At 43.4% G+C, this 25654-nt stretch overlaps 1 long non-coding RNA gene across 1 annotated transcript; it reads right to left on the bottom strand.

Moving 5' to 3' along the window:
* Positions 1-2264: 2264 nt before the first annotated feature.
* Positions 2265-8025, bottom strand: LOC128153219 (uncharacterized). The gene is made up of 3 exons (XR_008238894.1): positions 7944-8025; positions 4608-4710; positions 2265-2358 (listed from the first exon to the last, which is right to left on the bottom strand). It is a non-coding gene; the product is annotated as an uncharacterized LOC128153219 (long non-coding RNA).
* Positions 8026-25654: the final 17629 nt, after the last annotated feature.

The raw sequence follows: 25654 nt of genomic DNA, 5'->3' as shown, positions 1-25654 counted from the left end.
AGAAATGTTTTTTAATTAGAGGCTTGTTTTGTGATAAGGTATGTTAATATTCATACTTGCTCAGGGAAAATAAAGTCACAGTACATGTGCCAAACTTCATTATAAAGGCATTTGATTCATATCATATTCTAAAAATAACAATAAATCTTGTTTTATTGCAAGTTTCTCATAGCATACCCATGTTATGATGCAAAACAAAATACAATGCATTATATTTTGAATACCATCTCATGAAATATCTGAATGAAATATTTACTGTAATGGATGAATCAATAACAAACAACTTCTGAGCTTTTCTCTTAATAACCAGTGATCCATTCACCTTCCCTTCCTCCAAAAACACATGATGTAAATAACTTTTCACAAAGCTTATTGAAGTACTGATAACAAACATCCTGAGTAAAAGATGTATATTGGACTGAAACAGCTAAATCATAGAGATGCCTTTTCAGAATTTTATTACATTGTTTCACCTCCTACAGAACAAATAAGCAACTCCTTTTCTTGTAAATAAATACCTAAGGAAAACACGTAGTATTGACTTCAGGGAATTTCTGAGCTATTTCACCTCCATAGCTCTTCCCTGAGTATTCTCAATGTGTGATGACAGACTTTTTAGGAAGACATTTGGATGCACTTTGTTCAATGTGTTACAGTCAAAGTCCTGGTATGGACGAAAAGACACATAACTTCTGAGCAAAGCCAAGAATGTACTGTTACTGTCACTGAAACTTTAACTCGCAGTCAGTGAATTATTAATCCTGATCTAATTATTATAGAAAAAGAAAAAGAAAAGAAAAAAGAGAATGCTATTGTCTCAATAATGATACAGGTGAAACTGTTACACACATCATTTATTCCTACCCCTTCTCCACTGTTATACTCACCTTTCCACTGCCCACCTGGATCCTAAGGTGGCTGGCCTCACACCATATATGAGGTTTTGCATACACTGGGTATTTTCCCTTTGTTCTCTTTGTTACCCCTAAAACCAGTTTTACCCAGTTGCCAGGTCTGCCTTTATTTAACTATTAGTTGTTGACCACCCATGTGTTGTTTATAGCTCTGGGGTCTCAACTATCATCCCATGCCCTCTATTGGCATCTCATATCTCTACTCCTCTGCAATGCATCCAGTAGCTTTCCTTTTGAGGCCTCTGCTATGATACCATGTTTATAGTCCTCTACACTGCACCATTTTGCTAGCGTCCTACATTCTTCATTCTACATAAAATGACTCAGTTAAAAATTATAGTTATATCACACCACTGTACAAAAGCTAAGCAAAAGTAAAACAAATTGTGTAATAGTCATCTGGTCATTAGGAAATTGCTGTTGTAGCTAAACAAGCTAAAGCAAAGCTCCAGGCAGGCCAAGACAAGCCCAGACAAAGCCTTAAGTCCTGAGGCCTTACAGAGCTCCTGCAAAACCTCTGGCCTGTTACAAACAGCAGCAATGTGTGTTACCATGAATACAGTAAATACTGAGCTACAGGGCTACACAAATTTTGGATGCATGACAGCCAACAAATGTAGTCTATCCTTGAAAAGCTCTTCACATAGTCACAATGCCTCACAACAGCCAGAGAAGGGAACTTGAGTCATCCAGGATCCTCTTTGCAGTCACTTCATTTTTACTTGGAAGTAATTAACTTCTCATCACTACTAATAACAGCTGTATCTATCCTGACCCAGCTGTGCTAATTGGTGACTCTACTGTTTCCTTCCTGCCTTGAAGAAAGTCAGCCTGCTTTAAAGGGGAAAAAGCTTATAAGGTTTCTTTAGCTGGTGACTGGCTTTTCCATGTACTTTAGCCCATGCAAGAGCATACAGGGAAATGTTTCTTTCTCTGCCTGGAGGAGCAGGACCTGGCTTAATACTGAGCCATAAATAGGCCCCTAGTCCTAGGAGCCAGTTTAACTGGGTTCTCCTCCTGGTTCTTCAGCAGTTCCTTCCATGACCTTGAGGAAGTCACTGGTAATCTTTGACTTGGGGCTGATCTTCCTCCTGCTAAATTGGGGCAGTATGGTCACTTAAGACCTTATGACAAAGCAGTTCAGCCACTAGAGATGCCATTTAAACATGAGCTACTATTTTATTATCCACAAAAGTCACCTGCAAGCCAGTTTTGTCATTTCTGACACGGACCCTTTTAACTTGCACTGTAACCCTGCATCAGCCCTGAACACTAGACCCCAGTGAACAGTCACCTGAAGCAAGTGCTGGGTGTATGGCTGGATGAGCTGCAAGAAAGAAACTGCCCTACCTTCCTTACTCCCATCTTCTACTGCAAGTCAATCATATTCTGGAATTGAGCATTAGGATGCTGTGCTTTTCATCAACATCCTTCTGGGAAAAGCCTAGGACAAAAGAGGAAGGAGGGGAAAATCATAATATTTCATGCCATAGCTCCTTTTTTGTTCTTCCCTTAGTCCTGACCTTGCCAGCTTCAAACCAGCTCCTGCTGTGCAGCTCCCTACCACACGCTTACAGCAACTCCTGTGCCTCAGAAACACATCCTGCTTGTGCTCAGTTCACTTATTTTTCATTTTAGACCAGATTGAATAGAACTTTGAAGCCAATGAAAATTCAGCTGTGTTTAACTGAAAATTCAAGGTCACAAACATGTCCAATTTAATGGACTTCCAGGGAGGGTTTCCTTAAATTCTTGGTTCCCCCTATCCTGACTGATCCCAGCTCCCATTTATACTGCCATTTCTATTATGCTCTAAAAGAAAAATACAGAGATGCCTATGTTCACAATTACTCCTCACTGCTCCCTACAGTACAAGTTTTTCTAAACAGAAGCTTGTCAAAAGATGCTTAGGTTTTCCACCCACTGATACTTGAAAAGCAACTCATCAGGCCTGCAGGTCAAAGTGGAGTCTTGGCGTTACCACAGGAAAAAAACACAACCCCAAAAAAACCTCACAAGTTTTTGTTTAACAGGGTTAGATTCCCTGGTAGGCTCGACACAGTTATGAACATCGCTATGTGCACTGTTTTCTGCATTGTACCCTGGTGCTTTATGCTGCCCTCATGTATGACCCTCAGGTCTGCAGGCACTGTTAAATGTTCATAGACTTTCATAAATTATAAAAATCACAGCAACTGTACATTAATTACTCTACTTATATCTCTGATTTACACTGATCTTTGCAAATAGGCAATATGCAAAGCGTTCTCTACCATACCATTTAGGAGAAATTATGACAATAGGTGATTGTGTCTATTAGTGATTATTCTAGAAGTACAAATGACTGAGACGTGTAGCTGTTACATGAGTGGTTTGAATTATAGCTGTAGGCTGAGTCTACATCAGAGCTTTCTTAGTGAAATTATTATCTGAATCTTCTAAATACCTGATGCTATTAATCTCTCTCTTCAGAGTAACTCCTGAACTTATCTTCTCTGTTTAGGGTATTCCTCATCTCCTATTGCTCAAGTTAACCAGCTTAACCTATGTGTTCCCAAATGGGTCTGTTATCTCAGCACAGAGGCACTGCAAGCACAAAAAGCCCAAACTGCACCTTTCATCCATTTTGCTCAAAAACAAATCATTCCTGAGGGCTGCTCTCAAATGGAAACATTGCCGCATGACTCAGATACTCCCATGTGTTTTTCTTTACTAGACTTTATATAGCATTTCTCTCCAGAGCACTTCCACTCCTTTGCTTATGACAATTAATGAAACCAGGCCTGCACAAAGAGAGAGTATGTTACAGCATAAAGGTTACTCAGCCCGTGGTAGCCTGTTCAGCACCGCGCATTTCTAGCACTCTCTCCAATCTATTTCTAAGTACTCCTGTCCAAAGGTCTTCTATAATTAGGCCAAATACAATCAATTCATAGAGCACCATTGTTTTCCCATGTTTCAAAGCAGTCATTCAGGACTGTTACGTATTCTGAATTGATTGAGCATGGGGATTACTTTATCTCCAGGGGAGATGATGATCAGCATTTCCCACCCAGTTCCTGAGCTGTCTTTACTAATTTATCTTAATAACATCTTTGTGTTTTGACTCAGGAGGAAAGAGATCAAAGCAGAGAACAAGGCAGGCATACTCTCAAGATTAAAACTGGCCAGAGGCAATCAGCAGAGCAAGTAAACAGCTCTTCAGCAGTCTGAAGAGCCTGGTCTGATGCGAGCATTTCTGTGCTCCTGCAAGCTCTCTCCCAGTTAGCCCAGTTGGCTTGGGAGGTCACACCTGCTGCTCATGCTATTTCTTGTCGTCATCCCATCCCTATTGCCCTTTTTCACTCTTGAACTTTGTTAACCAACAACATTACAACAAACCTTGTGGTTCTCCTTTTCTCCTTAATAAGACAGCACAGAACTGTATTACTTATGGGAACAGGGGCTGATCTTACAAGTGCACGAGGCAGCTCCTGGCTTCCCTTTAACCCTGAGCCCTGGCACGCTGAGGAGTACTCACATGTCAGCCTGAGGTGTAGTGCTCAATCTCCCCAGCATAAGATTTGGGGCTTAAAGGGTCAGGTTATTTCAGTGTTTCAACACTATCCCATTTCACTTTGGCAGGAATAGAGGACTGAGCACATGGGAGGTGGGGGAGCCTATGTTTGATACTTGATATGTCTCTCTTGGTACCTTGCCATTTCTGATGCTCCTCTCTGTTCAGACCTCCTCATCTCTGAGAAATGAAATTGCTTTCCTGTAAGTTGGCTCCATGTCACATCTTGAACAGAACAACCTAATCAGAAAGGAAAATGAGAGAGAGATTGCACTCCTTGTCTTTCTGCATGGGAGCCTAAAACATAACTCCTGCTTCTTTTCTTGGCGCTCTTTCATATTGAGAAAACAGACTTGATGCAAAGGAGCACTTCAAAGTGTTCATTTTAGCATCCATTGGAGCTTGATTTTTAAGCTGGACTTTGCTCCCAGTGAGCTCAGGAGCCACTGCAATCTAGTTTAAAAGTGATTCTTTTTTTTTTTTTTTAATCAATGAGCATTAGGCCTATCCTGTGCTCTCATCTTGCTCAAAGGCAGAGGTGGACAGAAGAAGCTCAAATTCAATTGAAAATCAATGCATGCAAATACAAGGTCATGTGCCTGGGAACAACAGAGACACACTTGCTGTGGAACAGGGAGTCAAATCCTGCTAAGCAGCAGCTCTGAAAAGGACGTAAGAAGTCACGGTAGAAAAGCACCCTGGTGTCAGCAGCACTGTGCTACAACAAAAGGAACACTGCTGCTACCTATGTAGTAGCACACTGAACACAAAAGCGGTACGCCTCCATATTTGGCAGTGATGAGACTATCGCTGACACGCTTCAGCCCAGACCTTGGCTCTGAAGCGTTAGAGATGTGGGAAAGGCATTTGCAGTTTTTAAGTGCTGTCAGTTTTGCAGGTCCCCTCGTGTCTCTTTTCTTCCCAAAGCTTTGCGTACACTATGGACATCTATGCTAACAGTCAACCTGTGATGGAGCCCAGTACCAGGGGACAGAAGACTCCAGGCAGCTTTTAAAAAAATGACATTGGGCAGGTGCAGGTGTTCTTGTGCTGTGTGTTTGTCTGAAAGGCAGAGACCAATTCAGCCAGTCCCTGCATACCTACTGCTAAGAAAAGAAAAAGGAGGAAAGCCAGCACTAGCCCAAAAGAGGTGAGCAATCCTGTCTCTGCAGGACTCCCCGAAGTGTGCGGCATTCCAGAGTTCTGCTGTGACACATATCTAGAGAGAGACAAGCTAAGCTTAACCTAGGAAGCTTTAAATGAGAAACTAATCTTCCTCCTGGGTGACAACCTGACTGGAGACCAGAACTTGTGGGGTCCTTCATGAAAAGCCTGTCACAGTGCTGGAAGCCAGCTCCAAGAGCACAGGTGATGGAGGAGTGAGTAACGCAGCCCCACAGCACATAGGGGGCCTGGGTTCAGCTCCATTCCATCAAAACCTGGCATCATGGGTGAGCCCAGCACTGACTCTAATGTTTCCTTTAGAAAAAAAAAAGAAAAAAAAATCATATTTCTAAAGTCTCATTATTTTCATTTTCCATGTACGTAGTACTGCATTGGAAAAGCTAACTTCTGTCGCTACAGATTTTACTCCTCACTCACTTCCATCTTGCTTAGATTCATTAGTGAAAATAGGCCAGAAAGATAGAAACACTAATTTAAAAATGTTGCCTTCTCAAAACCACTTCTGACAGCTAAAGAATAGGAAGTGACTAACATCTAGCCATTGCTTTTTAACCAGCTAAACATCTAGCCATTGCTTTTTTTTTTTTTTTAACCAGCTAAAAGGCCTGTCAGATTTATCATGATATTCAGGGTTCTGCCATGCATGTCAAATCAAACAGCCACTGGGCTCTTTGGAGCTACCGCTAGGCTCATTGGAGCCTCTACAGAACTAGATGATCAGTCCTAATTCCAATTTTCCATGACAAAGTATCTTTAATTTCCACGCAAGGCATGTGTCAGCCCTGTTTAATCAGGGAGGAAATTGGGCAGAGATGAAGTCTGGGTAATTAGCTCTTCTCTCTCCCTTTGATATCCCCTCCACAGGGGAGTGTTTACAGAATACAAAAAGCATCAGCAAGTTTCTCAAGTCCAGCAAGTAGCACCAGATGGGTCAGCCACGCCACTGGCACAAACAGAGAAATGGTTCCCTGCTCACGGCCTTGGTATGGCTGATTTCACTCCTTTATGTGGAAACATGGACTGTATCTCACTTCCTACGAGGCTGTCCACACTCAGGCTGGGGGCAGGCAAGCTCCCAGAGTCACAGGAGCTAAGTGCTTCCAGAACAGCATGCTTTTGGGGCAGGGGGGCTGAGCATCTTCACATAGAAGACCTGCTTTGATCTTCTGGCATGTCCTGGGACTCCCACAGGGACAGCAGAGCCACTGTCTCCACCATGGCACTGTGCTGCTTTGAAAACCCAGGAAGGACCATCTCAGCACAGGGACTTCTCTCAGCCACTTCTATTGAGAGGGGACAGCCAGTCTTTTGAATCCTGTGCTGCCACTATGGAAAACAGTGCGTCACTATCGCCAGTAGCACCTCAGAACAGGTCAGCATCAACTTGCGCTTGGTCACTCCCACACAGGACCATCAGTGGTCCCTCTGGCCCCAGCAATAGTGACCCACACAAACCTGCCCCTCTGATTCCCCCTCTGGCTGCCTTACTGTAAGGAGAACCATGATTTCATGGATGAACTCATATAAGTGACTTCCAGACAGTACATTATCTTTCAACTACATCACCAAAATTGAAAAGAACCACTCATAATCAGGTAGCTTTTATCTGTACATGTTTCATCATTCCAAAGAGCTGTATAAGTTTTGCTCTGCAAGTCTTGTACCATAAAGTTTCTTTCCTAGATGTTGGACCATTTTTATGGCACTTCCTTGATATCTCAATAACTTATGTCACTAAACACGAACGTCAATACTGGGCAACATTGTTCTCACCCGTGTTTATACAACGGGAAGGTCACTTCCCTGCTAAAATCAAGCTGCGTATTTCTGTGATGTAAAACTGAAACTGATGTTTCAGTCACAGTGGGTAGGACAATCTGAAGAACAACAAGCTCTTTCCAAGATCTAGTTGGGCTGCTCATTTTCTGAGACCTAGTTGCTTATAACATTTTCTTGGGAAATATGGTACTTAATAGGTTTTCTTTCTAGCGTGAAAAGTGGCCCTCTGAAAATCATGTGAGCTTTTCACTTTTTTCCCTACAGTACGAGAGAAAATAGGAGAGAAGAAAAAGGGAGAAGTCAGTAAACTGGAGGAAAAATGATGAAAAAGGCTTCTACACTGAAGAGCAACTAGGAGCAATTTACAGTGATAGCCTTTGAGTTTTGATTATTACTTTTTTATGGAAATCATGTGCTTGCATGTTATAATGCCAAACAGTGATGTAATATGTTGGATAGCTGTACTTGATAATACGTGTATCTTTGCAATATGTGATAAACTAACTTACCTGCAAATTCCCCTTTGCGTGTGTGTGTTTATATATAAATTCTACTTCAAGTTATGTTTTTCCAATCAGTTTTCATCTTCTTGCCTGTGTTGTTTGCTTTTTGATGAATAAAATGGAAACAAACACCACTTTACTCCTCCTCCCCTTAATGTTATTAAGGAAAGCAGAACAGCTCTACGAACCTGAGCCATTAACTTTAATGTAATAGGCTAGGTACTAGACAGTTTAGCATCTTCAGAGGAAAAAAAGAAGCATTGTACAAAAATAACGTCCTTCTGTGTAAAAATATCCCAGTCCGAAGGCTGTGCATCTCCTACTTCCAGCCTTTTTCACCCAGGCCTGTACTCGGGAGTACACAGCCCTCAGTCCATACGACGTGCAAAGGGCCTCGAGTTGGGAAGAGAGTTGAGGTTGTTGCCTCACCTCACACAGCCACCGTGCCTCACAGTTCGCAGGCTGGTCTTCCGCAAGATGCGCACCAGTGCTGAAAATGGGATAAGCTGGTGTTTAAAGCGGCAGCAGGTCGAGCCCTGCACCGCAGCTGCCCCCTCCACACCACGACGGGAACGGACCCATTTGGGAGACATTTTCCCCCTCAGACCTCCACGCGGCAGCGCCGGCAGACATTAAGATGTGTGCTCAGGCGTCTTAGGGAGGGGAAGAAAAGCCTACGTAAGACACGCAAGAGCTTTCCGAAGCTCGGAGTGAAGTTTTGACGGTGGCACGCTGCGTTTTAAGCCGGTTCGCCGGCTGTGCCTCAGGCGACCGTTATCACCTCAGGGCAAGGGACGCCCGCCGCCCCCCGCTCCCGCTCCCGCCGCGCCGCGGGGGTGGCGGCGCCACCTGCCGGCCGCCGCCCGCACCCGCCGCCCCTCGCTCCTCGTCGCCTTCCGCCCTCCCCGGCCAACATGGCGGGAGTCTCCTCAGGAAGAGCGGCGCTCCCTGCGCTCAGCCACCCCCTGGAACGGCCACCAGCCGCGGTGAGAACAGCCACAGAGCGATCCCGTTCGCTTTCAGCCGGGGGTTCACGGTTTTACTTCAAATGCACCTTTAGCGCAGTCAGCTGCTCGGCTGTACCTTCAAGCCGTGGCTTGCTCTTCTGTGGGTTGGGTTTTTTTCTTCTTTCTCCTCAAGCCCTGACACTGGTGCCATGTCCTTTGTCCGCTTTCACCTGATCCAGCCTCTCCTCACCTCGCCTCACCAAAAAAAAAAATAAATACCGGGTGCTCTTCCCGAATCCTCAGTAGCACTAGACCCGCTCTAGACTAGCATTACATTACAAGCTCATAAACACGAACCTGGAAACCATGAAAATGTCCATTTCTGAGAGGTTTATTAGCGTTTCATTAAAATCCTTAATTTTCATCCCTATATAGGTCCTTGAACACATGGAGCAGGCAGCCCGTGAAAATCCCTTGATCATTTATAAGCACATAAGAAACCCAGCTCCGAGAAACATTTCTGTTACTGGTGGTCTAGCTAATAGCTTTCCCCACAGCCCTTTGCTCTCCTGTCACGTTCAATTACACCAAAAACTCTTACAGCAGCCTTTGTCTGTTATCGCACATTTGCCAGTGCCCATCTCAGGGCATAAAAGTATAAATAATAAATCCCCAATGAAGGTCTCACCCAAGAGAGTAATGGAGCCCAAATGACAAGTTATTTGTTATAGAAGAAAAATAGGTGGTGGTTTAAGTTTGGGTTTGGTTTGGTTTTGTGGTGGTTTTTTTTTTTTTTTTTTTTTTAACAAGAAGGGCAGGACACACGTCGGTTTGGAGATCTGACGAGTTATAACCCCGGAGGAACGTACGAAGGGTGCGATCTCTGCAGGGCTCGCCTTCGTCAGACGGCTCCGGCAGGCCATGCCCTTCAGGAGAGGCTTGGGCCAGGCTGTGCTTTTGGATCTTTTCCCTTCTCTTACCCCACGAGCACTATGAGATCTCTGCTTATTGCTGACCAGAAAGGGCTGCCTGAAGCACCAAAATATTTTTATTTGCATAGATTTGTTTTCATTCCTGCTCTGGAGCAGATGATAATTTCACTGGATACTTTTCCTCTCTATACGTGAGGACTAGAACTGTATTTGTGACCTGAAAACATTTTTTGTCATTTGGAAACCCAGCCTAGTATAACAGGGAAATCACCAAAAGAAGTAGCATATGATTTATGTCGTCTATGCCACCTGCAAGATTGGCGACATTATTCATTCATGGAGACAGAAAAATACACCAGAAGATAAACCTAAAGAAGATGGTTACAGCCTGATATTTCCTTTTCCTCCTAGCACTCCCAACACCTATATACACAAGGAGGTCCTGCCGCCTCCCTCAGCAGACAGTAACATGTCCAAACCTGCAGTGAACTGACAGCTAGTTCCTTCTGCTTGCAGAGCCTGAATTCATTGATGCACAAACATGGTTACAGAGGTTCGTAAAAAATACACCACCCTTGTAAAAAACAGGTGTTTACAAAGAATGCACCTTGATCGTCTCACTGCAAACACTATCCTAACAATGAAAAAATTTTTATTTTGCCTATTAACTTTTCCAAACCACCATGGTATCAGCTATTCCCACTGCCATGGATTTTACACAGAGCTCATAGCAAATTCTAATTTAGCATGGGATAAGTAATGTCTACACTAGACTTATCCCAGTTACGAGCTGTTACCCTGGTCTCATTGGAACTGACCACTCAGACTGCCTTGGCTCAGGAGGATCAGATTGCTGAGGCCTTTTCTAAAGTAGAAGAGGGGCAAATACATGGTCCACCACTTTGACTGTTCTGCTGCTGCTAAAAGAAGCAAAGAAATTTCTGTTGCAATAGTATTTAATTCTACTTGTCACTAGTATCCCCAAAGACTGTCAGAATATGTATCAGAAAAGAGCAAAGGTTCTGATTCAATCAAAAAAGGAAAATAAAGTGTGGGAGAGAAATAAGGAAAAAAAATGAGACACATCTATGCCAGTCTGTTTTCCCTTTTCTTGGAAAGAAGATACAGAAGACGTGGAGAGAAAAGAAAAGCGAACTTTCAGGTTTTATGTAGTTACACTTCTTTCTGACACTGCATTTCTATGCCAGGCAAAGAAGATAAAGAGCCACTAGATTAATACTCTTGGCTAGTCTTTATGGTGGTTTGAAGGACTATTTGGTTGTACTAACAGTAATTTAGAGACAACAACTATGAAGAGAAGTTTAAAAGTATCCAATTACAATGTAATTCTGCCCTGCCTAAATTAAATATGGAAAGGAATTAGCCCAGCACCCCGCCAAACTCTATGAAGGACAAGAATCTACCCCTGGATCTACCTCAGCACAATGACAACAGACATATATCATTAAAATGTCTCCAGCGATGTGCACAGCAAATCGAGGCTGAATTTGCAGCCCTGTCCCGAAATGAAAAAAAAGAGACAAAAAAAAAGAAAATAATTTTTTTTTTCACTGCTTTGTCATGCATAAATAAGTTTTCTGGAGCTGCTTAGTTAATCAAGGCTTCCATGAGCACATCAAAAGATCTTTGTTAACTGCATTCTCTGCATAAGGCAGACTGAGGGCTATGGCAGCACTGCCTGCTACACAGGACTGAAACCAGCCGGTCTGAACAAACTTGAGCTAGTTCAGAAACCAGCATCAGCCTGTAACACATGGGACAAACAGTGACACGTTCAGCCCTTCAGAAGACGACCCACATGGCTATCATTTGTGGGCTGCAGCGGGTGCTTTGCCAGCAAGGAAAAAGAGACTTTGAACAGTTGGAGGGATGCTAAAAGGAAATGTCTGCACTTCGGAATAGCTGCACACTGGGAATATCACTTTTGTCACACTGGGAATATCACCTCTTTCATGCTGCCCTGCTTTTTCCCTGCTCCCTCTTGGCATGGAAGACAGGATCCATAACGTCAGGGTGACTAACAGGAAGAAAAGAGGACATGGGCAACGTCCATGGACAATGGACGATGAAGGACCGCTTTTAGAAGCTACAGTAGGAGGCAGTGAGGTCATGGGTTCATTTTGGAGAGCAGAGAGAGAAGAAAAAGTCCTGGCAGGGCAGAGAACCACAGTCATTGCTATTTACTGAATATGAGGATTATCTCTTTGGAGAGAAGAGACAGGCATGTCCTCAAGCAGCTATCTCGTCTGGGAAATGACACAGTTCTAGACAGATCATTTTCAAGTTTATTTAACTTACGAAAAGACTGTGAAAAAACACAGAGCATCAGAACAAATTTAAACCATCTGTTTGATCATCTTGCAAACTGTAAACATTGTCTTTGAGAAAATAATCTTTCTTCAGCATAACAATGCGCACAGATTCGACTAAAATCTGGGTAAAAAGGAACTTCCACTAAGTCAGATGGAAGTTACCCAGAGCACAAGTCAATATTTAAGTTATTTTAAGTAATTATTCTTCTTTCATCAGCTTCCTCCAGGAGCACCCAAGAATGTATGCTCCTTCCAGCTCCCTTCCACACCTCCCTGGACATTTGTCCTACCCAGCACCATTGAAATTAATCACCACGCCGTCTATCTATTTAAAGCCCTTGTGGACATGCCCTGTCTTGCCCTATAGTTCCTTTTTTCATACAAGTTCTGTAACGTCCACTTTTAGCCTTTCCAGAAAGTACCAAAGTTTTAAATGACTGCACCGCAATCAAAATTATCATCAGATGATTTAATATTTTTGCCTTGTCTGCATATTGTGCTTTTAAACTATTTCTTATGATCCATAACGCATAGCTAAGAGAGGATGCCTGCCTATAAAGCAGAGGCACCAAACTTGCTCTTTCTTCTCCCAACTAAAAGCCCCTTATCAGCAATTTCACTGGTTTAAAATAACAAAGCTGTTCATGTTAACGCCCACTAGCCACACCAATAGTTCAGCCTCACGCCTTTTCAAACAGCCTATTTCTTGCTCACAACAATAACATTCATTTCCTAGATCAAAAAAAAAAGATTCAATACATATACAACATCGACGTTAATCTAAAGCAACACTTCAGAAACAGTGCCAAACCTAATACATGTTAACAGTCTTGGATTTATAGATACGGACTTTCGAAACGGTAGCAGAAACTACTTTTAGAGTGTGATCGGTTATACCCACACACCCCACATCAAACCACGCTAATTAAAACATACAAATCTTGCACAAGCAGATAATTTTCAGCGCAGTTGCAGCACGGATGGGCTAGCTCGGCAGAGACCAGCTGGGGTCTGCAGGCCAGACCCGGGCTGCAGGAGGTCTCTGCCTGGCCCCGCGCCTCTTTCCCCTGGAGAAGATGGGGAACAGCTGCTCGGGCAACGTGCGCAGCGCTAACAGCCCAGCATCTCCGCCTGCGCCTCTCCAAAGCCCACCCCAAAGGGCCACAAGCTGTTGTCCAAGTGAGGAAGACGAGGTGCAGACACATGTCCTCTTGCACCTCTCCCTTGGTTGGGAGAGACCTCCTGCCTCCATTTCAGGGCAGCTGCCGTGAGTGGGACACCCCAGGCTGGGGTGCAGCTCCTCAGCTCCCCGGATCAGGCCACCATGAGTTGGCTCCCAAGATGTCTCTCGCCATAAGCCACAGGGTATCCCAACTCAAAGATATTATTCAACCTTAGAGAAACTACCAAAACATTTTGAGCCATTATGACTCAGTCTTCCTCTCTGTCACTGACTGCAGCACAAAGCTCTCAAGTCTCTCAGAGGCTGGTGTGCACATCTGTACTAAAGTAATCAAGAAAAAAAACCTGCATGACATCATCTTACCCAACAGAACCACGGACACGTTGAGGCATTGTTCACAGCAACATGAAATGCAAGGAAGGGGGTTTGTCAGCTTTTTCATTGCTGGTCACATTTAGCCATCTATTAAGTGATTCACACATCAGGCCTGTTTCTGAAGAACCGTTAGAAATGTATATTTACTTAGAAAAAAAAAATCAAGACTATGAAGCCCATCTTATTTATATTAAATGCCAACGCAACATGGAACAAACAGACATAGAAGCGTAAACAGACAACTGCACCACAGGCTAAGTGAAACCCAAGTTAAAGAATCAGATGCTGCAGGGCTGACCATAAATTTTAAAGTCAGCCAGGAAGAAACCTGCTTGTTTTTAGTTGAAGTACTGGGAGCTTCTGCTAACAGAGCGACACTACCAGTGAGGTCTTTCCTTTTCGGGTGTTACAAGCCTACGCAGCTTTGCTTTTGATCATTTAGTAGCTGACTATCACAGTATTACAGTCATTCTATATGTGCTGCTAGCTAATTGCCAGCTAGTAAGTTCATGAAATACTATACTGTTCATGCAAGTGAGAAATGCACACCCTTTCCATAGGTACAAAAAACAGACCACTGTTTCAGTGAAATACAGATTGCTCTTGGACAGTTTTCTGTTCCCACTGAAAACAAAAACCATCTTACTTACCTGCTACTTCTGTTACACTGTGGCCAGTGCAGAGACCCGAGTCTCAGATAGTTGCTCATGATTTTAAGGAAGAGGGCTTAGCTGTCCGAGGCAAAGAAAAGCAGCCAGCATTTAAAGGAAACAAAGGTGTGAGGAAGTACTGTCGCTCCTCCTCACATTTTCTACCATTTCAAACTTTTCTTGGGTAAGGCAGAAGATTGCAATCCCTGCTGGAGGAATTAAACTCCTCCCATAGCTAGGGAATTTTCTTTATACACCCTCAACTGACTGTTACTGTTCATGAGCAAGACTTGGGCTTTCTGGTAGATGCTTTCATTCTAACAGCAGCTCAGTGCTCAAAGAAGAAAACCCAGTGGTAGGAATTATTAGAAGGAATAAAGAAGCATTATACCAAAACTGGGGACAGTTCCAACCTCCTCATGTCAAAATGAAATAGCAGAACTACAAAAGTTTGATTACCCTTGCTGTCTTCTTTGAAAGACATGGGATGGCTTCTTTATAGCCTTCAAAAAACCCCAAAACACAGATAAGCAAAGCAGTATTGTGAAGGGCTAAGTGGCATGAGGAGGGTGGTCAAGGGCTGACCGTTCAGCATGCCCTCCACCACCAGAACCAGAGATGGTCAAATGAAGGTAGTAGGACCTGGATTCAGAAACACATAATCAGAGGCAATTCACACAGTAGCTGCTTGCCAAGGAGCACCCTGCACATGTAGTTTTTGTGGGTTGAAAGGGAGACTGGACTTGGAAGAGAGATCCATTGCAAGTTACGAAACAGTTAAACCGCAACAAGCTCAGGAAATCCTCTGGACTGAAAATAGCTCACAGCAACAGGGATGTCTGGGGGAGTTACTATATACTCTTACCCTGTTCTTATTCTCCTCTAGGCACCCGTTTCTGGCCGCTACTGGAGGCAGTCTGTCTCTCTTGCACAGTACCGTTTCCCAGTACAACCACTTTTCCGTTCTTTGATCTCAGCCCCTCTCCCCAACAAATGCCAGTCCGGTCATGAACTCCCGTGCTTGACCTGGTTTCTGCTATTCACATCACACACACTGGCACCTCCCACATCCTAAAAGAAACCCTAAGCCATCCTTGTGGGAAGGAAAGTTAAAATCCTTGCCAATAACTATTACATATGTAACACAGGAAAAGACCTGTTGGCTTTGTTTTGGTTTGGTTTGGGTTTTTTTCTTCAGTAGGTAAGACCTATGATGGAGAAGGGACACACAGACTTATCCCTAGGGAATTCCATATTAGTGGAAACAGTCCTGCTTATGGTACTGTGTCTCCTTAATAAAACACCCCGTTTACCCATGAACATAACTCTTGGGAATCTCAAGTGCTACAGGAGAGGACTAGGTGGAAAAAAAAAAAAAAAAAGAGTTCAAATAAAACCTTTTTGCAATGATGTGGTGGCTGCTCCGTCAGCCTTTTATCTCCAGTTCTTGCCAGCAGAGCAGCTCTGCCATCAATCTCTTGATTTGGCCAATTTAGAGGGCTACAAAGACCACTGGAGAGAAGGCAATGTAGTGTTTCTGTTCAAGATGCAGGGGCTAAAATTTTTTCTTCCTACGATAGACAAGGAAAGGTCTAACCTGCTCTCTCTGCTATAAGCAGCCACGCACATAGCAGCAGCCAAAACACAACCATCCCCATTAAAGGGGAAGAATATGGCAGATAAGGCATGGCCAAGCTCCAGATATCCATACTCCTTGGTCCTTGTACAAAGAGATAAATCATCAAAGTGTCTTCAACTACAGCAAACACTCGGCTCCTTATGTAATTCTCTAGTGCTTCGTTCCCATGACTGGCATTTTCATTGCAGGCTTCCTAGAAGGCAGAGCATAACACAGAATCACAGAACACTTGAGGCTGGAAGGAACCTCTGGTGTCCACAAGTCCCCACAAGGACCAGGGCCTGCAAACATGAGGTTTCTTCTAGCTGTCTGAAGGCAGCCTCAGCTACTACTTTTTCCTGATCAGGCAGTCTGTAGCAGACACCGACAATGTCACCCACATTGACTTGCCTGCTAATCCTGTCCCATAAGCTCTCGACGGCTCCTCATCCATCCCACCCAGAGCTCCCTGCACCCCTGCTGCACTCACATACAGGGCAACTCCCCCTCCTGTTCTAACCGTAAGAGCTCGTATCCATCCATGGTGGCACTCACGTCGTGAGCTATCTCATCAAATCCCTGTGATCTGAACTGGATCATAGCCCTGCAACTACACACAGACCCCTAATTTCTCCTGTTTGCTCATCATGCCGTATGCATTAGTGTACAGGCACTTCAGAGAGGCACGCGGGTTGTTCTGATTTCCCAGAAGAGGCATGAGACTTTCCCCCATAAAGCTCTGCTGCAGGTACTTTTCTCAAAATTGGCCCCTTTCAGCCCTTTTTTTTTGTTGATTGCCATTGCTTGCCAGCCTGATCCATCGCTTGATGGTGAGTTGCCATTTCCCTTCCCTGTGATTCCTAGTCTCCCCAGGCACATCCTTGGTGTCCACATGGAAAAGCAGGATCCAAGCCCCCAGCAAGCCTCCCTTAGGTACCAGGTTGGGTCAGCAGATGGAGTCTCCCACTGCTGCCATTCACTGCTTTCTCCCAGTGCTACCAGCTGAGGTACTGACCTGCACTGGAGGGACCTTCCAGCCCCTGCTCTGCTGCCAGACTCTGAATCTCTTCCCTAGTAGCAGATCTGCAGGGGGAGCAGCAGCCATGCTTCTGGGGCTAGAAGCCACCAGCTCCCAGCCTTCATCGTAGTGGGAGTCCTACTTCCCCACCCGACAGACTCTGCCTGTACCTCGAGTGCAGCTTTTGGGGTTTCGGGCTTTGCACCCGCAGGTCCTGGAGAAGGTCTGCTCGATCTTTCTTGTCATCCCTGATGCTGTGCAGCCACCACCTTCCTCCCACAGCTCTGCCACTTGGCAACACAGACCTTCCCAGGCACCCACCTCCTGGGGGCAAAAGCCCATCTCCCCAGCCCCGGTGAGAGGTCTCCAGTATCCCTCATGCTGCTGATGTTGCAGGGGCAGTTGGCCAAATGCTTCTGGGGTCTGAATGCTATAACAGAGTGACCTAAATTGGCCAAGCCAGGGAAAGTTTCCCTATTTCATGATTTCCACCTCATAAACTGTGCTGCCACAGGAATGGGATCATGGGATAATTCAGGCTGGAAGGGACCTTAGGAGGTCTCTAGTCCAAAATCCAGTTCAAAGTAGGGTCAGCCATGAGGTCAGGCCAGGTTGCTCAGGGCTTTACGCAGCTGGTTCTTGAAAATCTCCAGGGGAGACTGTATAATCTCCCCGGGCAACTTGTCCTGCTGCTCGACTGATCCCATACTGGTCAGTTTGTCTTCCCAAGTTTCTCCTTGCATCCAGCCTTACACCCAGGTTCAGCTTCTGACCGTCTCCCTTCCTCCCACCACGCGTTGCTGTGGAAAGCCCGGGCCCAGCTTCTCAGTAACGTCCGTGCAGGTATGGGCAGGCTGCTCTTAGGTGCCCCCAAAACCACGCTGAGAGCCCAGCTCCATCAGCCTCCCCTCAGAGGGCCTGCGCTCCAGGCCCTGACCAGCTTGGTGGCCCTCTGCTGAACTCACAGGAATTTATCAGTCTTTCATGTTCTCGGGGTGCCAAAACCGAGCACAGTCTCTACTCAGTACTTACTAGACACAGCTAGAGGGGTTAATCACCACCTCCTAATCACCTGCTGGCTTTGCTTCTGTTAATACATCCCACAATGCTGTCCACCAACTCCCCCAGGTGATTTTCAGCAGATCTGCTGCCCAAACTAGTCAGTCCCCGACCCTGTATCATTGCCAAGCGTTCTTCCTGGGCAGGGGAGGGACTTCACATTTGTCCTTTCTGAGTTTCATGAGGTGGTCCCATTCCTCCAAGGATTCTAGGAGCCTCTCTATGGCAGCAGATTGACTGCCTCCTCCCGTTTTGGGTCATCTGGGAATTTCATGAGCAAGCGCTCTGTGATCTCCTCCAGGCCACTGATAAAGATGTTGAACATTTAACACACCCCAGGACAGATCCCTGTGGCACCCCAGTTGTTTACCACCCTTGAGGCGCAGTGGCCCCTGAACCATCGCCCTCCGAGTCCAATCATCCAACCACTGTTTCTACCCATTCGGTTAACTGATACCTCCTAAGTCTACAACAAGGCAAGAGAAAATCTTCATGGTTTGGTATAAGCAACCAGAATACAATACAAGCAACCCATTCCTTATGTCATCTAATTCAAATATGGCCTGGATTGAAATGCTCTATGGATTACCACCTGGACCATGCCCAGGAGGGAGATGAGCTTGCAGCTTCTTCCCATCCCGTGAATCACGTCCTCATCTCCCAGCTCCGTTCACCATGGCACATTTAAACCTGTGACTGGCAAGCTATTCTTGGTCCGTGCCTGTTCTCCATCTCTGTAACAGCCTGTTTCTCCCTTGACCTCTTGCTCCACCTCAGCAGTAAATCACCTAACCTTTCATCCCAACTGGCCAAAGTGCTCCCTTGGACACAAGCTCGCTAAACTGAGGGGATTAAGTGATACCACATCGCTCGAATCTAAACCTGGTAGAAGTCTCCTTTCAGCAATGTGAATTTATACTGCTTCCCTTCAGGACGGAAAGCGCTGTGTGACTTGGTCACCACGTGACTGTTCATGCAGTGTTCAGTGAAGTTACTCCTCTTTACAGAGGGCTGAAATACTTTAATTCATAGAGACATTTTCTCAGCAAATCACCTGAACATCACCCATACCTCAAATTTAGTGCATTACTTAAAAAGGCCACCTACAAGAATCTGCAAGTTTGCATTTTTTATGCATTTCTTTTGGACCCCTTTTTTCCTAGGATATTCTCAGGGTTTAAAAAGTGTATTTATTCTCTTACTCCATTCCACCATTTTTCATTCATTAGCACTTTTCCTCTTGCATAGCTCTGGCTCTCAGCCACAGCAGATCTATGTGAACAGGTACATGGCCCAGTGATGGTGGGCAATGAACTTTCCTTCTCAGGGGCTGTTTTTAATCACCACTGCTTATCAAAGCCTCGTGGGCCACTGAACATACAGCAAAGAACAGAGTACATCTGCTGTTGACAAAATAGGCAGAACTTTAAGAGTTTTAGACAGACTTTTTCTTGAGATAGACGTGGTTTTCCTCATTTGTATTTGTGCTATTACACATGACTAACAAGAAGGAACAGCACAGAGCGGATGGGAACCCACAGCAGAAACATCAAAAGAAATCGCGAAGATAGAGAGATACAAAAACCCTAAATAGAGAGTACGTGCTGATTTTGTTTTTAGCACATCACGCTTACATTCTGAGGAGTTTTCCATGGCTACAGCCAGTCTTTTATTGAACACAGATGCTGCCTGCTATGTAGAGCAACAGTGCGCTCTGTTCTCCCATGAGGACTTGAACTTTCTCCCTAGTTTGGTAGCTCTCCCCCTCATAGCCACTAAAACCATTTCCACAGCAGTCTATGCCGTATGAAGAAAAGTAAGAACCATGGTTCAAATAAGGAAAACAATATACTATGCTTAAGTCTTGCAACCTGGTTTTCAGGACCATTTTACTACAGTCTGCTTCAGCACATCAAAAATGTAGACGTGTAAGAGGGAAAACAAGAGGCATGACCTAACAGGCACTGGAGTTATTACCAATGAACATTTTCACAGGTGTGCACAGAACCCAAGAGCAAGGAACACGTAGCTTCTTCAGCATATACTCACTACCTGCCCTCTCTCATGAGCGTGCACATGACAAAACTGTTCCATTTCAGTTCCTACTCTGTAGGAAACTAAAACATTAGATATTTCAGAAGACTAACAACAGAAATGGCAGAAAGGAAGTAAATGCATGCATCTATTACTTTAATTGCCATGGTTCTTACATGGTTGTATTTCTCTCTGCCATGTGAGACGAGAGTTTTCCCTTGCCATACGCAAAGCTGTCATATTCTAGATTCTTTCTCCTCTCATACTCGGCATTTCAGTACCTCTTGGCTGCAGGAATGTATTCATAGTAGATACCAAAGGACAGGAAAAACAAATAGGATGCTCATGTTTCTCAAAGATCACCCGCTGTGCATACACTAACTTACTTTTTCTTCAAGCAAGTTGGTGTGCACTTCATAAAAATGTTACACCATTTTTAGTGCAGTTAGTAGTTTAGTAGCAGTTAGCTACTGTCAAGCACAGGAGAAGGTTCTCAAAAAAATCCCCCACCAAGCTATGTGTACTATCAGTGTGCCAGATGACCCCCATCAGCTTTAGTGGTGAAATTTGTGTGGTGAAATCTGCTTTTAGATTCGTGAAAGCATGAATGAGGCTGCATGCAGATGCACCAGAATACAGCAGATCTTCAAGCACTGTTCCGAGTCATCGGAGTCCTGGCAGAATCCACTCTGATCACTGACCTCCTAGAAGTATTTCACAGAAGGCCTGGACACCGACTACTATCCTGTTGTACAGTCACTGGTTAGAAATAGCAGAACACCTAGACAGAACACCTGCAGGGGAAATAAACAGCTTAAAGGATGTCTGAAGGTCTGAATAGATTTATTTAAAAAAAAAAAAAAAAGCCATCTGATATCAAGACTGTGACAGACAAATTAGACCTAAAAGCAAAAGGCTCACAAGAAAAAGACTTGAAGCAATTTCCTGGCCAAGATGAAACTCCCACTGCTTTTGAAATGAAGACAATAGAGGAACAGAGAAACGTGGCTGAAAGACAACAGAAAGGGATGCGAGGGTGAGGATCTCCCTGTGTCTAGTAGAGGTAATGGCTATCAGGAACATCACATTTCATTACCAAGAATATGGAATCCAGAGGTTCAAATAGGGGATCCAGTCTGAGAAGCCCCCCAGTTGTCTCAGTCATTCATTCCAGGAATTTAAACTGAGGAACACTTTGGGGTTTTTTTAGTCCCTTTATAACAAAATGGGATGACCCAGCTACTTAAAAACTGCTTAAAATCCTCATCAGTCTTGAATTTAAATAGGGTGGTGAGTCCTAAGCAGGGGTGGCTTCAGTACTAAGGAATACTTTTCTTGCTGAGGAACTGTAATAATGGTACTGTTTCCTCCGGTACAGAAGCGAAGTCACCAGTGACATCAGACCACCCATGCAGTCCTTGTTGGGGAAGGCCAAAGCCACATCAGCTGCAGCCATCCAGAGGCACCGGTGTGCCTCTACAGCCGCAGCTTGAGCTGAGAGATCTCAGGGCATATTGGCATTACAATGAAATTGTGTTGCGATATGGTGAGGTATCTTCAGAAGACTGTTCCCTGTCTTTACTACTAACAATGGAGAAAGTTGTTTCTTCCGAGAACTGGAATGTGCCCAGGCCCACCTAGATATGCAAATGGACCTGAAAAAGTGGTTCTTTTATACAGTAATTTTTGAAACATGTCCCTTTCTCTCTTAGTATGGAGGTAAAAAGACTGAACTTCACCCAAAACCTATTCCCCACTCAAACAAGAGCTCCTGTAGGGTCAGGACAATAAACAAATGACCTTCCTCAGTGAAGCCCATCAAGTCAGTCTTAGGAGGGAATCAGTTGCTAACAAGACAACAGACCACACAGTAGAAAAATGGCACACAAAAAGCTATTTCATCAGGAAATTTAAAGAAACAAACATGGCATTAGGCACACTGTCCATACAAGCTTATACAGCATGTGAGAGAGAACGGAGTAGTATCGTTCCCTAAAGACTGCAAAAACATTCTCCAACCTTAAGCAGCAAGTTCTTTCAGTAAATGTGCATGTATAAAGTCAGAGACAAAAAGTTTGCAATTCCATGTATACTATATAGACAATATTTCAAAGCTCCACCTTCATTTTGCTGCTTTACACCAAGTATTTGCATATATAAACAACATATATATGTTATAAGTGTATGTGTATCAAGCAGAAGGAAGGTCCTGACTGTTGAAAGCTGTTTTATAACTCCACAGGCTCCAAGAGAAACAAATGGTTTACACTGAAAACAAGTATTTGAGGCTAAACAACATATAAGATTCTTCTGTGGTGAAGGCTCTAATATGTAGCAGCAACACACTACTTATTCTATACTATTAATACCTTCTTTTTTTAGGCAGATCATAATTGGCTCTTTTAGCCCAACTTGCACAAACAGGAAACAATACAAAAGAAAACTGTGTTCCAAATTCAATGTGAAATAGTAGCATAGAAACTAAGAAGGTAGAATCACAAGTTTTGAACAAATTAATGAATTAAGTATGGACTTAAAGTGTTCTCCTGGTAAAACAAGTATTTTAAAACTAAATATGATAGCACTAAATGACACTAGTCCTGTGTTATGGCCATCTCTCATTTCCTTATTTTGGGTAAATACAAAAATGGAAAGCAGGCAATGGATGCTGATCTGATATTAAATTCCAGAGTTATAAAAAAAAATAAACAATACAAGTAGCAGAGCAGCTTAGGAAGAAGAAAAGAAAATTCATTTTTAGATCTTTGCAGAGATTAAAATACGATCCCATGCAGAATTAGTGTAATATCCCATAAGCTGCTGCCACGCGTTTGTCAAGATAGTACCCAACTATGAAATCATTAAAAGTTGCTGAAGCGATACATATTTTATGAGTAACTTTTCCTGTTCCTTCCAGGAATACAAGAAAACGTTTTGGCAAAACTTGATCTTCCTTACTGCAATTATCTTCACTTCCTTTCAAGTTCCTACCAAACACTTGCTTCTTCCCTAATGCAAACAGCAAGAAGTGAACTGAACTTCCACCCAAATACCTCCAAATTATTCCTCTTTTTGGTTTACACTGTTTTGTATTTGGGAGCACAGAGTTGGCTACTTATGCTTCAGGGGAGTCCTTACTTGCCATTTCACCGGATAATGCACGCCAGATATCGGAAGACAGCTTTGCAATTTTGGAGAATTACTATAACCTTGGAAGGAGCTTGGTTCACTAGATACTGGGAAACCGAGATATTAAAATGTAGCAGCAGTTCAACTACTAGTTCTCTAGTTCAACTACAGAACTTGTACACACCTTTTCCAACACGCACTAAAGTTGGGTAGCAGTCTGATGTCTGCTTTTGTTTCACAACTTGATGGCTGTGAAACAAGCAGCATGATGGCTCCATTTAGAATCACAGAACATCTCAAGTTGGAAGGGACACATAAGGATCATCAAGTCCAACTCCCTGCTCCTCGCAGGACTACCTAAAGCTAAACCGTACAACTAAGAGCGTCATCCTGATGCTCCTGAACTCTGACAGGCTTGGTGCTGTGACCACTTCCCTGGGGAGCCTGTTCCAGTCACCGACCACCCTTCTCAGTGAAGAGCCAACGTCGCAAACAAGAAAGATTCAGAAACCTGAAATTCAGAAACCAGGGAATGAAAAGCAGCAATGACTGAGCATAAGACACACGTTGTCCCATAGGAGAGAACATATATACGTGAGGGAAGGGGAGAACCATCCCAGGCTGCTAAGAAGGTATGTTGAAATTAGTAGGAAAGACTGGGTCACCAGGGTTTCACAAAAAGCTGCTAAGAAAAGAGGTCACGTTGAAAGATTTAATGAGAGGCATTGCAGGAGACATCATTACTGATGGTTATATATTGCTGTCTGCAGCGTGCACCTGTGAAGACTGTTGCTATTAGGCAGCTTTGAGAGCTCGTTTCCAGATAGCTTATATCTTGGCCTCTTTTGCCTCATTTTTAGTGTTGCATTTGAACGCATGCTGCCTTAACCTTATCTTCCTACCTCTGGAGGTTAGAATCCTCTTTTGTCTAACTATTCCAAATTCCTAATGACATCTGCCCTCAGCAGTAGCTATCACCCTCTTTCCACAAACACACTCTGGGTGCTAGGCTCAATTCTATGCGTGTTCTTATATCTATTTCAACACTCCAACCTCTTCCTGCAAATCAAAGAAAGCAACATATCCTCAGTTCTCCTCTCAAATAAATATTAATAATGATAATATCATCATCACTAACTTAGCTTCCCTCATCTAGGCTTTTATTTTGAATAGAAGACTCCTATCACTGGTCATCTGGTATCGAGTAACTGCTTTCCCATCTCATTTATCTGTTGATTCCCTAACCCTTTACTTTTCTCTAGCACCTTTCAAATTAATAACTCATTTCTAACACCCCATTTTTCACCTAACATACCTCCACACACCATTGTTTTTCCATCACCTAAACCATACAGAATACAGCAGAAGATAAATAGAAAGTAAATAAAACCATCATTTTTCTCTCCCTTCCTCCTCCAGGTCTTATCTTTTGAAATGGTTATGGAAGGACAACAGTAAATGCCTTTTGGGGAAAACACAAAGGCAGTTTCTACTGCCTTTCAGTATGTTGCAGGTCAAAGGCTCCTGAGAAACGGTGGTGTACATCAGGTTCTTGTAATATGTTACTGCACCTATAGATATGGCTATTAAAAACAAAAAACTCGCTGCTTAAAATGAACACCTTATTGTTTTATTAAATATGGATTAAAAACTCTTCTGTTCTTCAAAGTATCTTTAGTTTACAAGAATTTAATTTTGCTGAATAGAAACATACTACAAGGAACACAGAAACCTGTAAGCTTAAAATATATCTACCAAAAAGCCAGCTGTTCCAAACAAGACTATTTCAAGGTGCTGTGACTTTAGAAGAAAGCTGTTTTATATTATCAGCATGTCTTCCCAACATATTAAAGAAAAAGCTTTTTAGGGCAAGAATGTTTCATTCTAACACATTCGTTTATATTATAATACCAACAGAAGTTACTACTACTTAAGATTGTTACTAAGTTCACGTGTTCTCTTATACTGCATGTCATAATTTGAGCAATTGTCTTCTATCTATAGAAAATTAAAATGCAACAATACTGACATAGTCTTACAGAATCTAATATCTAAAACCTTCAGCTCTCTGGATCTGTTCAGAACCACGTAACAAATTTGTTAATATTTAAAAAAAACCCTGCAGTTCACATTACTTCCAAGTAAGCAGGCAGTGTATTCAATAATACTGCTTTGATTTTCAAAATACTGCATTCCTTTGTATCTACACACATGAGGTAGGATACAAGCATCAGAAACAGGGCTAGCCAAATAAAACACCTTATAAGATGTTATCTGTCCTCCAAAGAAACTGTTAAAACTAATTGTAACTTATCACATGATTACTGAAATACTGATTTGCAGGGTAGAAATACGTATGAGAGACTTTCTTCCCTCTTACATAGATAAGATACGATGCTATCTCAAAAGCATATACAATATATATCTTCATCATAGAAA

This window comes from Harpia harpyja, chromosome 17 (genome assembly GCF_026419915.1).
Source record: "Harpia harpyja isolate bHarHar1 chromosome 17, bHarHar1 primary haplotype, whole genome shotgun sequence".
Lineage (NCBI taxonomy): Eukaryota > Metazoa > Chordata > Aves > Accipitriformes > Accipitridae > Harpia > Harpia harpyja.
This window is presented reverse-complemented; position numbering and strand designations above follow the sequence as displayed.